Raw genomic sequence first — 16,198 nt, forward strand, 5'->3', positions numbered from 1 at the left:
CCCAAGGTGAGAAGCTTGGTTGGATAAATCCTCGATCAAGTAGTTCTTGTAGTTGGCTTTGTAATTCTTGCATCTCGGAAGGTGCTAGTCTATAAGGTGCGCGAGCTACAGGTGCAGCTCCTGGCACTAAATCAATCTAAAACTCTACTGCTCTTGGCGGCGGTAATCCAGGCAATTCTTCAGGGAAGACATCGGAAAATTCGTTCACAATTCGAACATTGTTCACGCTCTTCACCTCAGTTTCTACTGTTTTCACATGCGCTAGGACAGCAAGACGTCCCTTCTTCATAATCTTTTGCGCTTTCACGCAACTAATGAGGTTCAGCTTTGAGGTACACCTCTCTCCGTATATAACCAGTGGCTCACCGTCTCCTTGTGGTATACGAAGAGCTTTATCTCCACAGATAATATCGGACCTTATCTTGCTCAACCAATCCATACCGACGATCACGTCAAAACTTCCCAATTTGATTGGTATCAAATTGATTTCGAAATCTGCACCAGCTATGTTGATGATAGCTCCTCGACTAATATGGTCAACTTTCTCAAGTTTTCCATTGGCGACCTCGACAAGCATACTCTCTTTTAACGGGACTAAAGACCAATTAATCTTATCGCAAAAATGTCAACATACATAACTTCTATCCGCACCAGTATCAAACAAGACAGAAGCTAAAAGATTGTTAATTTTGAATATACCTGTCACCAAGTCGGGGTTTTCGCGTGCGTCCCTTGCATTAACATTGAAAGCTCTAGCGCGCGGTGGTCCGCCATCTTTTTGCTTATTTGGACACGCATTTCTGAAATGGCCTGTCTGCCCGCATTCGTAACACTTCCTTGGCCCTGTGGGGTTCGGCTTCCCATTCAAAGTGGTGACCTTGCAGTCTTTTCCAACATGCCCAGACCGTTGGCACTTCTCGCAGACAACATTTCAATACCTAGTGTGGTGTTTGTAACACCTTTTGTATTGAGGTAGGGTTCCCTTGTAGTTCGGGTTGGAGTTGGTGTTGTTGTTGGGGTTGGGGTTTCCACCGTTGTTGTTTCCTCTGAAACCCTCATGTCATTTTGCCGGGTTCAGTTCATAGTTTCTTCCCCTGTTGCTGTTGTTGTTGTTGTTGTTGTTGTTGTTGTTGTTGTAGTTATCCCATTTGCGCTTCTCACTAGTACCCGCTTCAGTCTTAGTTTTCTCCGGTTCATCAATGGTTATTTGATTCATTAAATTATGCGCCATGCGCATCGCTTCGGGAACATTTGGTGGTTTGGATGAGGTGACGTTTCCCTTAATGCTCTTAAGGAGTCCCCAGAAGTATCTCTCCATTCGCTTGAATTCTGGGGTGACCATTGTCGGACACATCCGGGCTAGTTCCAAAAATCTCCTCTTGTAACCATCAAGGTCGTTCCCAACGGTCTTTAACTGCATGAATTCCATTTCCATCTTTTGGATTTTGGTTCTCGGACAATACTCCTCAATCATGGCACACTTAAATTCCTCCCATGGAGTAGCATACGCCTCATCAATGCCTTGTGCCTGTGCCATTATGTTCCACCATGTGAGCGCGCCGTCAGACAGCGTGCAAGAAGCAAATTTGGTTTTAATGTCCTCCGAACATTTGCTAACTCGGAATACTGATTCAAGTTTCTCGAACCATCTGGTGAGACCAACCGGTCCCTCAGTGCCGCTGAAGTTATGTGGTTTACAGCTCTGAAATTTCTTGTAAGTACACCCATTTCGAACCGGTTGAATAACCGGTGGTGGTGGCGGTGGCGGTGGAGCTTGGGGTTACATTTCTGCAATGGCTGCGGCTACATGTTCTTGGATCATCTCTTCAATTTGAGCAGCAGTAGGTGTGGATCGACCGTTAGCCATGGTGTTCTATACAAACATTTTGACTCAAGTCAAAATCCAGCATTCAATATATAATAATATAGTATATAACAACCAACATGTAAACAGCACAACACATGTTAATTAAGTAACGCAAGTTGATACAAGTACCGTAAAACACCATACAGTAACGTAAATAGAACACTTGTGCAAAACGTAACATCACAAAGTTTCCATTCATTAATAATAATTTTCATACATCATGATACATTCGTACAATACATAAGTGAAATATGAAACTACAGCTAGATTACATCATGAAATCTAATACAAAAGGTCCTACGGTGAAGGTGGGTGTAGGATGTCTAAAACCTGAGCCAACTGCTCCTCGAGCTCAGTAACCCGAGCTCGGAGGATTCCCACCTCCCTCCTCAGTTCCTCGTTAGAGGGAGATGGTGGGGCAGGCGGTGCAGGTGGTGCGGGTAGTGCCGGTGGTGCAGACTGCACGAAATGGGGTGCAGACGTTCCGGCTCCAGAAATAGTCAGTATGTAATGGGGTGTCTTACGCACTTGTGGGTCGGCAGGGTACGGCACAAGCCGCTTACGAGCAGTAACCCTACGACGCCGACCAAATGCGTCAGTGAAAGCACGACCTCCATTCACCCCTGGAATGACGGTGCCATCAAAACGGTACCGCTTCTTCGGCGGGGTGGAGGGTGCCTGTATAGGTACATCAGCAGGGTCCTCATAATCACTGGAGTCGTCTGAGGAAGAGTCATCTGATGAAGAATCGGTGGATGATGAGTCATCCGAATCATGTGGTGGCTGTACGGGTGGCTGAACTGGCCGTCCGTGGGTGGCCATCATCTGTCTGTATCTGCCTGGCGGAATCGGCACTAAACGTCCATTAGGAGTGCGTCGGCACGACATGCGCATATGGTTACGGAATGGCCCTTCCCCGAACTCCGCGGGAATCACAACACCACCGATGCGGGCCTGTGGCTCCGAGGGTCCGGGAGCAGACGGAGCTGGAATCTTCGTAGGGTCTACGTGTCCGTCAATAGTAGCCACTGGTGCCGGCGCACTACTACTAGCTCCGGAAGACGAAGCGCCGGGGTCACTCGTGGGTAGCGGGATTGGTGTGTCGGCAGCAGCAGCAGGTGGGGTGGTTGACGAGTCTAAATTGCCCAAAACGATAGCAGGTGAAACATCCGACATCTGAACAAGGAAAAATAAATTTTCCATTTCAGTAAGTCATAAAGCAAGCACGTATTAGGCCAACAGTTTAAATCATGTATAACAATAAGTAGCATGGCAATAATAACGAATCGTACAGAAGTAGCATGCAATCGAAAGCAAGTGATATTATACAGAAGTGAAATCATGTAGTAGCATACGGCATATAGCAGTAAAAGTAAGCAGCAACATGCAGTAAGTTCAGCCGAAACTCGTAAACTAGCAAGTTGTAGATTAGTCCTATTAGTGAATCCTACTCGGGTCGGTCTTAGACTCACTAATGCAACCTAATTCTCTACAACCAATGTTCTGATACCAAATGAGATGCCCCGTACAAAACCATCGTGTACGAATCATCAACAACAGGATCATTACAAGGTTAAGTACTATATGCTGTAATAAAAGAAGTTGCATTCACGATAAAAAAGATGTCGTCATAACCAACATCAATTGTTTTACACCAACAGTATGCTTCTACGAATAGCAAGTATGAATAAATGATGTGACCCTTAGGTCGTTACAAAACATAGTTTCAAATGTAATTAAGTTTGAATGCAAGATAAAGTAGTTCATGCAGTGATAACACTAGAGCAGCGGGTGTCTACGGCAAGACTAGCACGACAGCGGAAGCAAATAACCTTAAGCACCTGAGAAAAACATGCTTAAAAATGTCAACACAAAGGTTGGTGAGCTATAGTTTAAGTATAACAGTAAGTAAGGTAGGCCACGAGATTTCAGTGCTACAAAGAGCGTTTCAAAACAATAAGATAAAGTATATGTTAACCGTGGGCACTTGGTAACTAACTTAACGTTTATACTCCCTAAAAGTACACTTGGCAAGTGCGTATATTTACGAAGTATTAAACACTTGTTAAATGCTAGCGCTACTAGCCCGAGTGGGGATGTCAAACCCTATGGATCCATATCTACGATTCGCGTTCATGGTTCAAAAACCAATGATTAAACGTTACCGAGCTAAAGGGAATGTTTATGCCGTTGTATAACCCACACATATATAAGTTTAAGTACTCGTGCCTAGTATGTAAAACATAAAATCCGCATGTATTCTCAGTTCCCAAAATAAGTTAAAGTAAAAAGGGAATGCTATAACTCACAATGATAAAGTAGCGGTAAAGTATGACTCGGAAAGTAAGCAAGTAATGAAGGTCATCTAAACGGGTCCTCAACCTAAGTCAAATAGTAATAAGTCAGTAAATCATCCGAAAAGGTTTAAAAGTATGTAAATAAGGTCTTAAAGGTCATCATCATTCATCATCAAACAAAAGGTGTAAAGTAGGTTTCGTTTATGAAAGTAGTTTAAAACAAAGGCTGACTTCGATCAGTCACCACGGCCTCTACCCTTACTGAATTAAGGTAAGACCAGTGGCCATGGCTCTGTATATGAGTCCTTTAAGTTTGGTAAAATTTACAGAAGCAAACTCGTCTTCGTTTGACAGTGGCGATGGTCTAAGTGCGAGTAGGTCAGAAATTTCTGCACAACGTTAAAAGGACATAGTGACGATCGGAGGGCCATAAATCCTAAACCGTAACTCGGATTAAGATGAGTCCTATATGAAAAATTATCTACTTGAAAAGATCTATCTGAAAATCAAGGTTACAGTAGCCCAGGTGTACTGGTCTGTTACAGAACCCAGAAAACAGTAGGCAGAAGACAGTAAACAGAAAAATAGTGGGTTCCGGTGGTCTTGGTGCTCGATGCTTATCACGGTTCTCATCCTTGATGCATATAGCTTCAAGTGTACAACTTGTTGATGTGTTTGCATCATTTTCACCAAGGTTTGACCATTATAACCCAAGTGTAAGTCTAAGACATGAAGCACAACTCACTTAAGTGTTGCAAGTGTTTTGGCGAACCAAAGTTACATCAAAGTCTTTGATCTAACACATACATGAACTTTAAAACTAATAATAAGTTAAAAACTTGAAAGTGAACTTATGAAATCAAGATCTTAAGATGTAGAACATAGTTCTTAGTTTGATCTTGAAGATCCAAGACTCAAAAGTCTAGATCTAGCATAAGTGTACCAAGTTATAATTAAAGAAACTTACATGTTCTTGAACTTTTAAAGTTAACTTTAGTTCAAGATTAATGAGATCAAAGTTAACTAGTAACATTTGACCAATTTTAACCAACATACATGAATTCAAAATGCATAATATGAAGTAAATAAACTAAGTAACTAGTAACTAGTTCATGGGTTGTTCATACTTTAAAGATTCAAACCAAAGTTTGATCTTTAAGAATGTAAACTTATAAGTTTACAAACATGATTCACAAGTATGATTTTTACAACCATGAACTTACAAACTTTAAAACAACATATGTAGAACATAAACTAGTAAGTTTAGTTCTTGAGTGTTCTTGAAGTTACAAGATAAAAGAAGAATGAAACTAGTAAGTTTGATTCTTGAAACTAGTAAGTAAATAATACATAACAACAAGTTCATGTAACTAAGTAAACATTAATCAAGTAAACAACAACAAGTAATAAAATATGATGATGTATGTGTATACATGTCACGGTTTTGGGACAAAGAAAGAGGAGAGAAAAGTCTCAATTCACTTACAAAATTGAGAGAGAAATGAGAGAAAGGAAGTTGCAAGTTTGAATGTGTGTGTAGTATGAGAGAAAGCAAGAGAGTGAAGTAATGAAAAATGAAACAAAAACTTCTCCTTCTAGCCTACAAAACCGACGGCATTGGGAGAGAAGAGAGGGAGGGAAAAACACACTAGTCTCTTGCATGTTAAAGTCACAAAAGTTGGTTATTTGGTGTATGTGCATGGGGATTATGGGTTAACTAGATTCCAAGTGCATAAAACTAACTAGTTTTCATCTAATTGATACTTACAAGTGTTAGTGGGCTAACTAAGTCCATTAATATGGGTAGGGTGGGCTTCTAAGCCCATGTACAATTAAAAGGCCCAAGTTTGTAAGTAATTTAACAAGTAATCCAATAAAAGCCCATGTAATTAACTAATAACCTTAGTTAATTAAAATGATTAATAAAATCAATCATGAATGTAAATAATACTTGAAAATATTATGCGTGAAGTTCCGTGTGTCACAAAGATGTTTCGGGCAATTAAAGTCAAGCAATCATGGGAACATGTAAATGTAATAACATACATTCGTTTAATCACACGTATTAATAATAACAATTATTAATAAATAAACGTTGGAAAATCCAGGGTCGTTACACGTTTGACCACCCAGTTTGTCCGATGATTCACGAACGTTAAAACTTGTAAAAACGACATGATATATATATATATATATATATATATATATACATATATATATATATATATATCATCAATATATATACATACATACATATATATATATATATATATATATATATATATATATATTCAACATGATATAAGGATAAGTAAGTATCTCATTAAGTATATTAACAAAGTATTATATATATATATATATATTTTCATACTACTAATTTAAAGAGTTTTGGAACAATATTTATGTTACTATTTAAACGACATAATTAACTTATGTTAAAGTATATTTACATACAATGTATTACGAGTATAAATACATCCTTAAAAGTATTGAATACACTTTATAATGTATTAGTGGAATATTATGTCATGCATAACATTATCAATTTAACTTATACTAGATATTAGTCAAAAAAAGACAACATAAAGTATTTACTATTCGTATATACCAATAGTAATTTGCATGATTGATGTATTATGTCATGCATGACATCATCAATCTTATTATGTATTATGTCATGCATGACCTAATGGTTTTTAACTTATACTAGATTTTTTTCACAAAATGACAAATTACAACTAGTATATAAAGACACCATATGTGATCAAATTTTTACCATTCCATTTTCTAATTTTTACTTTAAGTTTACTTACACACACATACTCTCTCTAGTTCTAGTATCCCTTTATTTGTTCTTCATCTATTTCTAGTAAGTTCAAGCTTCAAAATCAAGGTATTAACATTGCCTAAACTTTTGTTCAATTCATATGTTTATAGCTATTTATATAAGTGTTTATAAACTAGAACATAGTTTAGTTGATTCTAAACTTGTTTGAAAAACTAATCTAATCTTTCTAACTTAACTCTAATTACACTTATTTATATGTATTATGATGTTATATTAAGTTAATATAAGAACTTATAACTTGTACTTACGAAGAACACCTTGAAACTTAACATATATCGCTTAATCTCTATTCGGTAAAAAGCGGGATGTTTTGGGTTGAAAATTAAAAACCTATCTTAGACTTTGATTTCGAAGCTAAGACTTTGGAAATATGTTAATATATATAAATTTGACTTTCAGTAATTTTTTCATGATTTTAGACAAATTGGAAGTATTTTATCAAAAATCATATATTGGGTGAATGTCGGGATTCTTCCAAATCTGTCCACCGGCACAAAAAGAGGGTAAAACTATAAAAATATATATATGGGCTGAACTTTTCGAATTGGTTTTATAAAATTTACTTCCTAAGGAATTCATAACACTTTGATTCACTTTTAACGGAGTTGTAATGAATATTTGGCGAGTAAAACAAAATCTGCTAAAATTAACATTGTATGGACGAAATTTATATTATAAAAACTATATTAACCATATCCTTGCTAACGTTTCATATATCCTATATATATTTGGACATGTTATCATTAGTATAGCAAAATATTATAATCTTGGTTAATTCCTAGATTGTATATATATAATAATCTTGGTACGTTCCATGACAATACGTGCATAATACGTTTTGATAAATCCTAAGTCAACACGTCTCTGGATTAATGCAAGACAATACGTACACAATACGCCGTGGGGTAATTCTAAGATTATATATATATATATATATATATATATATATATATATATATATATATATATATATATATATATATATATATATATATATATACCCCGATTATTAGACTGTTGGACTTTTCGGACTACTAACAAATGACTACTAACAATGAACTACTAACATAAAATATTAAAAATTATTATACAAGTATTATATGAACTTGCTATATTAATTTTGTTCACATGTATTATTATCTGAATTGTTATTATTGTTATAGGTTCGTGAATCCAAGGACGACGGCCATATTTTTAATAAGTTGAAAACTTATTATTAATATACTTTTACAACCGTGAGTATACAGTCCCATTTCTAAACTCTAAAAATATTTTGGGATGAGAATACATGCATTTTATGTTTTACGCTATGGACAAAAGTACTTAAAATATATTCTACGTTGAGTTGTACCACTTTGCATATTTTTCCCTAATAGCTTGGTAACTAATATTTACATGTTGTAAGAACATGTAAGCGTGAATCCTATTGATAGATCTATCGGGTTTGACAACCCCAATCGGGCTAGTCGCCCTAGTATCGTAAACGGTTGCATAGTACTTCATTTTTACTACACTTGGTACAGTGTAGAGAGATTTCATAATAAAGGGAATATGCCACTTTAATTGTTAAGTATGGTTACCGAAGCGCTCAGCAACTTATAGAATACTTTTATACACTTGCGAGTGTACATATAATTATAACTATAAAATCTTGTGGTCTATATTTATATCAATGCTAAACCTATATATCTCACCAACCTTTGTGTTGACTGTTTACGCATGTTTATTCTCAGGTCCTTAAGAAAGTCTTCCGCTGTTGTATTATCTGAGCAAGTTGTGCATGGAGTCTCATACTTTTATTTAAATAAAATGTTACATTCAATAAAAACCTTTGTCATGTATTATATTCGACTGTTACGTCACGTGTGTAGTGTTTGAAAACCGATGTATTATGGGGATTATTCCTTAAATAATCGCCCAATTGTTTAAAACATGCATTATGTATAATAATGGTGTGCTTTTTATGAAACGAATGCAATATTTTCTAAAACGTATCATATAGAGGTCAAATACCTCGCTATGGGACCAATGAATATCGTACTGCGTTTACAGTAATATGGCCGGGTCGTTTCATCAGACGACGTTCAATCACGGCGTCATTTCGTCATGTCTTCTACTAACCGTATGGAAAACTAGAAATCGAAAGCAACAACATCTCTGAACATAGCCTTCCTTCATGATGTGACCGAAAAACTATCCACGTCTTTCTTCGTGACTTACTTCTCGATTCATGTTGATAGCAAAGCACTATGGAAAATGTTTGAGCCAACAGGGAAGATTTGGATCAGTTTATTGTTGTGAAGGTCTCGAAAGTAGGTAAGCTGTTTGGGTTTATCAGATACATAGGGATTAATGATCCGGATACGTTCATCTGGATCTGGTATTCTAGGAACAATCTCGGGCCTTTGTGCAGTAGCAGTACCCTTAGAAGATTCAGCTTTGGCAGTTGTTTCAGTACCAGCTTCCACACTTGCATCCTGGGTACCAGCATCAGGGGCTTCATCAGAAATAACAATGTTACCAGCTGCATTTGAAGGAATGAATTCAAGAATCATATCAGAATAATCAAGTGTAGCAGCATCAATTGGTTGATCATCAGCACCCTTAGACCCAGTATCTGGTGTCACATCAGAAACAATAACATGACCAATAGCATCCAGAGAAATCGAATGCCAGGGAAAAGTAACATCAACATCCAGGTTACCACCAGCAACAGTTGTATCAATGACCTTATCAGCAACTACATCATCAACGATAGTTCGATCATCAGTACTGGGAACAATAGGAGGAATGATTGTATCATCACCAGTTGTCATCTCCTCATCAGCAACAGAATCAATTGGACCAGCACCAACATTCTCACCAGTACCATCAGAGGCAATATCTTTAAGTACATTAGCTTTGCTGCCCTCTGCAATTTTAACATCTTGTATAGATTTCACCAGCATAGTCAATGTTTCTGTTGAAGATAAGCCCATGACCAATCTTTAGCACAAAGTCAGAGCACTGGTCAAAGCTACCAGATTTTGACTCATACATTGAGTCATTACACCAAAGAAGTAATTACACAGAGGTGACATGTTCTTCCTCAACGGGCTGTGGCCAGTGACTCCACCTTCATAATTAATGAACTCCAAAAACCCCCTCCTAAACCCATCACTCGTCAAAGAATCAACAAACGGTCCTGCTGGCAGTTGAAGAGCCTGGTGAAGAGCTTCTATAGAGATTTAACAGGCTTGGGTTTCAGTCACCATGCCTCTAATGCATGGAATACCCTTGGTGGTGGTGGCAAGCATTGTCGTGTACCAGAATCTGCCAAGATAGGAAGGATAGAATCGAGAAGGAACACCTAAAATAGATCTGGCAATTGGTGATTATCTCTGGTACTCGATAATGGACTCATAGCCTAAATTTGCCTTTAATTTTGGAATCGAGAAGGAGTGAGCAGCATTGCCTCTTGATAGGTGAATATGATCATAAGCAGGTGCAGGTTCAGCCCTAACTAGATTTGGGTGAAGAGAAAATAGAGCTTGAGGTTAGGGTTCCTCATGCTGCTGTTGTTGTGGTTCATTTTGTTGCTGTGGTCGTTGTGGCTGTTGTTCCTCCGCTTGGTTCTGGATGGGTTGTTGTTGTTCTGCCATTGTTGAAGATGAATGTTTGAAGATTTAAAGATTTGGGGAATAGAGAGAAAAATAAGCGATTTTGAAAGTTGAATAACCGAATGGTAAAATGGAAAGTGAATCACCATATTTAACCAATGGATTGGCTGAAAAAGTGCAGGAGAGAGAAAATGGCAACTGCCGTCTGCAGGCGCCTGGGCAGATGTGACAGTCTGGCACATTTTCAAGGTGTATCAGACAGTTGACATGATGTTTAATCAGCTTAGACACTCATGACTCCCATTAGGCTTTAAATATAGTAGTTTTAATTCAAATTTAAGAAGTTAAAACCACAAGATATTTTCTGTAGTAAATATAAAAATTCGTTTGTTACATTTAATTTTGTTTCACCCCAAAATTTGATACCAGGGGGAGCCACGCCGCGTGGCGCCAGGCCGTGCCACGGCTGTACGCCATGTCTGATGGTTAGTTTGATGAAAAGCTACTGATGTCAAAATACTCTTCGAGCCGCGCCACTGGCAGTTGGGGCCGCGCCGCACCTTTTGCTTTGAGCCGATGGTTTGCTTTATGGAACCTACTGGTGCCAGTTTACTTTGTAAGCCACGCCGCGGGCCTAGGAGCTGCGACGCGGCTATCTGCGAGGCAAAAATCTGAATTTTGATTTTTTAAAAGGTTTAAGTAGGGCTAATCTTGTCTTTTCACTTAGGAACGACCTATTAGTGTAGGGATCAGTTCTAGATCCATCTCAATTTCATCTTTCACCTACACAAACACTCTCAAGCATTCTAGTGTGAGAAACCCACTTTCTAGAGAGGGCTTGATTTGGAGAGGAAGAAGGCTACTCGTTCCCAGCTATCTTTTGATACTTGTGGTAATTCGCTTTTGGAGCAAACTTGAAGACCTAGCCCATTCATTTGACTCATCTAGTTGTTCAAGGTGAGTGGAGTATTTATAAGTGTGTGTATATAGATTGTTTGCTTGCGGAATTAGTGGCGAGTACTATCCAATTGTGAAGGATTTTACTCTTCGTTGGCCACTTTGCATTGTGGTGAGTGATGTCTCAAATATAAGACTCGCTCTTCGTTGGCCACATTGTATTTGGGGAAAAGTGGTAAATGTGATTACTTTAAAGTCCACTCTTCATTGGCCACTTATAAGGATGTGGGAAGTGTTACCAATTGAGACCACACTTTTCGTTGACCACATTCGGGTGTACATGGTGGTGTCATCCGGGAGGCGCCTTCGTTGGCCGTGTACACTAGTTGTTGGTGCTTTTCATTTGATGATTGGCACCTTTTGGAATGGTTAACCATTTTTGTGTTGTATGTTGTATTCGGGATGTATAGCGTGTTATGTTCTTGTTTTTGTAAATTAACATGCTAGCTTGTACTTGGTTGTGTTATTTGCGTTAGTGATGCTATCTTGTCCGCGGTTATGTGTAAGTTGCGCAAGTAAGTGGTTTATGTATGTATGCATATAAGTATTGCACTCACTAAGCATTGTAGCTTACTCCTTTAGTGGTTTACCTTTTTAGATTGTGGTACTTCGAAGGACAAGGGTAAGAGTTTAGCCTAGCTTGCTTGCGGCGGATTTTTGGAAGACACTTTTGGTAATGGTCCCGACGGTCATGCTCATTAAATGGGTGTTTTGATTAAAACTTAAGGGTCTTGTGTGCCCGATGTTGTAAACATTTAACTTGATGTATTGTCTAAACTTGTACTAGTACTTGAACAATGGTTGTAATCTAATCGTGGTTGTGATGGTTTTCATCAATGATAAAAAAAATGTGTCACGCTTTTACTAGTAAAACGTTATATCGGTTTGGGGATCGTTTCAAGTGGTATCAGAGCATGACCTAAGGGATCTAGGTTGCCTTGGGATGGAAGCCTAGACTTAGGTTGGACGATCGTTTTATGCATGACTTGTCAGGTTAACGATCTTCTGTGATATCTTGATCAACAGAAAAAGAAAAGAAAAAAAATAATCAGCAGCAGACTCGCGATGTGGGTGATGAACTCAAACATGGATTTTGAATTTAAGATCATTTTAGACCACGACTTCTACATGAAATAGGTCGAAATTCATTCCTAAAAACTTTATGAATCCTCAATTGATCCAGAAACATTAATTAGACTTCGAATTTCACCAAGAATGACCCGTTTGACTTTTTGATTCAAAACTTTGACTCGTAAATTCGAACTCATTTTGAAGAATTGAAGGCTGAAACTTTGCAGATAGTTTAAGTGAAAGATTCCTAACAAAACTGCATTTTTAGATTTTGAAAATTGATTCGAATTTGAGGTTTTGATTAAAAGATACAAGAACAGGGGATATCGAGCTGTTATTCTTAATTTCTATTTGATTTTCAATTAGCTGCAATCTACAACCAGTATATAAACGATAATGATGATGTTAATCGAATGTGTAAAGCAGTAATCTTAATTGTTTGTTTAATAATAGTGGTTGATAAAGAAAATCACGATCAGAAAGAAGGAAAAAAAAATTAAAACAGATAATGCCTTAACCTAATTCTGGTATCTTTCCACTTCAATTTTATTTTTAATTAATATTAATAATTAATAAATATATTAATAATAATAATAATTATTATATTAACAATAATAATCCTAATAATAATAATAATTATATTAATAATAAAAAATAAAATGATAATAATAATATTATTAATTATAATATTATTAATGATAATAATAATATTAGATTGTTTTATTTTTATAATAATAATATTGATAATATGCATAATAATAATTAATACAAATGTTAATAATGATTTTAATAATAATATTAATAATGATATAACAATTATATGTTAACTTGTAATTCAATTTAATATATTAATATTACATATTATTAATTATTTAATATTTAATAATTATATAATAACATATATCGTGTGTTTAATATTTATACATTTTATATATATTACAATATACATATAATATTAAGTATATATTGAAATCATACATACATATATATATATATATATATATATATATATATATATATATATATATATATATATATATATATATATATATATATATATATATATACACACACACACATATTTATTTATACACAATTGTTCGTGAATCGTCGCGAATAGTCAAATGTTAACTGAATCCATAAAAACAGTTCAAAAATTTTGAGGCTCAACATTACAGGCTTTGCTTATTGTGTTGGAAACATTAAATCACATATAGATTTGGTTCAAAATAAGTCAAAATTTTCCGGGTCATGACATTGGGTGAATTTGATGTCATTGTGGGTATGGATTGGCTCGATTATAATAGAGCAAATCTTGAATGCCATGAGAAATTTGTAATGGTAAGAACCCCAAGTGGGGGAGAGCTAATCGTGTATGGTGAAGCTCGAAGACGTCCCGTGCCTATCTGTACTTATGCTCGGGCGTGTCGACTCGTGTCTATTAGGGGTATGGCTTATCTAGCCCATGTGGTTGATACTCGCGATGAGCCACCTTCTATTAAATCTATTCCTGTAGTTAATGAATTTGAAGATGTTTTTCCCGAAGACTTACTGGGTGTTCCGCCGGTAAGACAAGTGGAGTTTCGCATCGATTTGGTTCCGGGGGCGAATCCCATTACCAAAACTCCCTATTGTTTGGCACCAAACGAGATGCATGAATTGTTGAACCAAACCCAAGAGTTGTTAAAAAAGGGTTTTATTCGACCGAGTAACTCGCCATGGGGTGCTCCGGTCTTGTTTGTGAAGAAGAAGGATGGTAGTATGCGTATGTGCATTGACTACCATGAACTCAACAAGGTGACGATTAAGAATCATTATCTGTTGCCTAGGATTGACGATTTGTTTGATCAACTTCAAGGTGCGTGTTATTTCTCCAAGATTGATTTGCGATCCGGATATCCAAATGCGGATTCGTGAGGAAGATATTGAGAAGACGGCGTTTCGAACGCGATATGGGCATTTTGAGTTCGTTGTGATGCCTTTTGGTCTTACGAATGCTCCTGCGGCGTTCATGGACCTTATGAACTGAGTGTGCCAACCTATGTTGGACAAGTAAGTAATTGTGTTCATTGACGACATACTTATTTATTCAAAGAATATGAAGGAACATGAACATATTTGCGTGAGTTGTTGAAGACGTTACGTAGGGAGAAATTGTATGCAAAATTCTTCAAGTGTGAGTTTTGGTTAAGGGAAGTACAGTTCCTTGGCCATATTGTGAATCAGGAGGGGATTAAAGTGGATCCGGGAAGATTGAGACGGTTAAGAGTTGAGAATGACCGACTACACCTACGAAAGTCCGAAGTTTTCTCGGATTGGCCGGTTATTATCGACGGTTTATTCAAGATTTTTCCAAGATTGCTTCAACTTTAACGAAGCTAACTCGAAAAAATGTAACGTTCGAGTGGGGTGATGTTCAGGAAAATGCTTTTCAATTATTAAAGAGCAAATTGTGTCAAGCCCCGGTGTTAGTGACTTTGTAACATCCTGCCTTTTTCCGTTTAACTATTTTAAATTCCGTTATATGTTTATAACATCTCCCGTTAATACGCGTTTTAAAAATATCTCGTTTAGGTAAATCATGCACCCGCAACCGAACTCGAGGGACTAGTTTCGCCAAAGTGCCAAAGAGGTGACTAGCATTTGACTAGTCAACCCCAGCTTCCCATTTCCTTTTTCATTTCATTTCCATTTTCATTTAATACTTTCCAAATTTCTCTCAATCTTCATTTCAAAGATTCATCATCTAAATCCGTTCAAGCAAGAATCAATCAAAACAAATTACATATTTAGAATCCTTGCAACTTCCTCTTCGATTCCATACCGATTTCATTACCTTTGGGTAACTTTCTAAAATCACTAGATTTTGTTTTCTTGATGTTTTAAACTTATAAAGTTGTTAATTAGTGTCTATGGCTCAAGTCTAACCTGATTATATGATTTATATGCTCGATCTCGTTGTTTGAAGTAACTAGCTTGAATATGAACTTTGGTGTGTTTGATTTGATGATTTGGTTGCTTGAATGTTGTTAAATGATATAAGTACATGTATTAAATGTGTTCCTAGTATCACTAGCTTCAATTTGATGTGTAGGTTGCTTGAGAAAACTCCATAAACTTGATTAGTGATTTTGGTGAATTTGGGTTAGGGTTTGATAAGCTTGAAATGAATATTTGATGCATTGAATGCCATGAATTATTGTTAGTAAGTAGTTAGTTGTATTGTATGCTTGATTATCTACAAAACGGCGTGTTTTATGTATGCATTAAATGCCCGAATCATAAATGTGCACTTGTAAAGTTTGAAGCATTAAATGTGTGCATTGATTGATCATTTGATTTGAAAAGTTGGTTATTGCAAATAATGTTTTTGGTTGGTGAAATGTATTTTGTTGTGTTCTTTGTCAAATTACCTTTCTAACGATATAAGATACGAGTTCTAAGTGTTTACAGTTTGTGTTTTATGTTTGTTTAAATTTTAGTTTGGGACTTAGACAATTGAGACTGACCAGGTACCAGCACCCGTTATTCGCCGCGGCGCGGCCAGCCTTTGTCGCGG

This window comes from Rutidosis leptorrhynchoides, chromosome 4 (assembly GCF_046630445.1).
Source record: "Rutidosis leptorrhynchoides isolate AG116_Rl617_1_P2 chromosome 4, CSIRO_AGI_Rlap_v1, whole genome shotgun sequence".
Classification (NCBI taxonomy): Eukaryota; Viridiplantae; Streptophyta; class Magnoliopsida; order Asterales; family Asteraceae; genus Rutidosis; species Rutidosis leptorrhynchoides.